This window comes from Gnatocerus cornutus, unplaced genomic scaffold, assembly GCF_029298725.1.
Source record: "Gnatocerus cornutus isolate USDA-ARS CGAHR unplaced genomic scaffold, icGnaCorn1.1 ctg00000061.1, whole genome shotgun sequence".
Taxonomy (NCBI): domain Eukaryota; kingdom Metazoa; phylum Arthropoda; class Insecta; order Coleoptera; family Tenebrionidae; genus Gnatocerus; species Gnatocerus cornutus.
The window spans coordinates 958,397-961,013 of NW_028275406.1; positions in this window are offsets into that span (position 1 = coordinate 958,397).

Here is a 2,617-nt window from a genome sequence, read left to right on the forward strand (position 1 = left end):
AGAAATCGTCGTTTTGCATCGAAATATGCGGTTTTCTGTAAGAATTTTGATGATTTCGTGCAGAATTCTGCTGTTATCTTGCAATTCAGCCGTTGAAGCTTGGTAAAAAGTCATGATTTTATAGATTTCGGGCTCTTCTTTGCGAATTCAAGCCAGAAAACAACGAAAATCGGCGAGAAATAATCGTTTTGCATCGAAATATGCGTTTTCTGTAAGAATTTTGATGATTTCGTGCAGAATTCTGCTGTTTTCTTGCAATTCAGCCGTTGAATCTTGGTAAAAAGTGATGATTTTGTAGATTTCGTGCTCTTCTTTGCGAATTCAAGCCAGAAAACAACGAAAATCGGCGAGAAATCGTCGTTTTGCATCGAAATATGCGGTTTTCTCTAAGAATTTTGACGATTTCGTGCAGAATTCTGCTGTTTTCTTGCAATTCAGCCGTTGAATCTTGGTAAAAAGTCATGATTTTGTAGATTTGGTGCTCTTCTTGGCGAATTCAAGATAGAAAACAACGAAAATCGGCGAGAAATCGTTGTTTTGCATCGAAATATGCAGTTTTCTCTAAGAATTTTGTGATTTCGTGCAGAATTCTGCTGTTTTCTTGCAATTCAGCCGTTGAATCTTGGTAAAAAGTCATGATTTTTTGTAGATTTCGTGCTCTTCTTTGCGAATTCAAGCCAGAAAACAACGAAAATCGGCGAGAAATCGTCGTTTTGCATCGAAATATGCGGTTTTCTGTAAGAATTTTGATGATTTCGTGCAGAATTCTGCTGTTTTCTTGCAATTCAGCCGTAGAATCTTGGTAAAAAGTGATGATTTTGTAGATTTCGTGCTCTTCTTTGCGAATTCAATCCAGAAAACAACGAAAATCGGCGAGAAATCGTTGTTTTGCATCGAAATATGCGGTTTTCTGTAAGAATTTTGATGATTTCGTGCAGAATTCTGCTGTTTTCTTGCAATTCAGCCGTAGAATCTTGGTAAAAAGTGATGATTTTGTAGATTTCGTGCTCTTCTTTGCGAATTCAAGCCAGAAAACAACGAAAATCGGCGAGAAATCGTCGTTTTGCATCGAAATATGCGGTTTTCTGTAAGAATTTTGATGATTTCGAGCAGAATTCTGCTGTTTTCTTGCAATTCAGCCGTAGAATATTGGTAAAAAGTGATGATTTTGTAGATTTCGTGCTCTTCTTTGCGAATTCAAGCCAGAAAACAACGAAAATCGGCAAGAAATCGTTGTTTTGCATCGAAATATGCGGTTTTCTGTAAGAATTTTGATGATTGCGTGCAGAATTTTGCTGTTTTCTTGCAATTCAGCCGTTGAATCTTGGTAAAAAGTCATGATTTTGTAGATTTCGTGCTCTTCTTTGCGAATTCAAGCCAGAAAACAACGAAAATCGGCGAGAAATCGTCGTTTTGCATCGAAATATGCGGTTTTCTCTAAGAATTTTGACGATTTCGTGCAGAATTCTGCTGTTTTCTTGCAATTCCGCCGTTGAATCTTGGTAAAAAGTCATGATTTTGTAGATTTCGTGTTCTTCTTGGCGAATTCAAGATAGAAAACAACGAAAATCGTCGAGAAATCGTTGTTTTGCATCGAAAGATGCAGTTTTCTCTAAGAATTTTGATGATTTCGTGCAGAATTCTGCTGTTTTCTTGCAATTCAGCTGTTGAATCTTGGTAAAAAGTCATGATTTTGTAGATTTCGTGCTCTTCTTTGCGAATTCAAGCCAGAAAACAACGAAAATCGGCGAGAAATCGTCGTTTTGCATCGAAATATGCCGTTTTCTCTAAGAATTTTGATGATTTCGAGCAGAATTCTGCTGTTTTCTTGCAATTCAGCCGTAGAATCTTGTTAAAAAGTGATGATTTTGTAGATTTCGTGCTCTTCTTTGCGAATTCAAGCCAGAAAACAACGAAAATCGGCAAGAAATCGTTGTTTTGCATCGAAATATGCGGTTTTCTGTAAGAATTTTGATGATTGCGTGCAGAATTTTGCTGTTTTCTTGCAATTCAGCCGTTGAATCTTGGTAAAAAGTCATGATTTTGTAGATTTCGTGCTCTTCTTTGCGAATTCAAACCAGAAAACAACGAAAATCGGCGAGAAATCGTTGTTTTGCATCGAAATATGCGGTTTTCTGTAAGAATTTTGATGATTTCGTGCAGAATTCTGCTGTTTTCTTGCAATTCAGCCGTAGAATCTTGGTAAAAAGTGATGATTTTGTAGATTTCGTGCTCTTCTTTGCGAATTCAAGCCAGAAAACAACGAAAATCGGCGAGAAATCGTCGTTTTGCATCGAAATATGCGGTTTTCTGTAAGAATTTTGATGATTTCGAGCAGAATTCTGCTGTTTTCTTGCAATTCAGCCGTAGAATCTTGGTAAAAAGTGATGATTTTGTAGATTTCGTGCTCTTCTTTGCGAATTCAAGCCAGAAAACAACGAAAATCGGCAAGAAATCGTTGTTTTGCATCGAAATATGCGGTTTTCTGTAAGAATTTTGATGATTGCGTGCAGAATTTTGCTGTTTTCTTGCAATTCAGCCGTTGAATCTTGGTAAAAAGTCATGATTTTGTAGATTTCGTGCTCTTCTTTGCGAATTCAAGCCAGAAAACAACGAA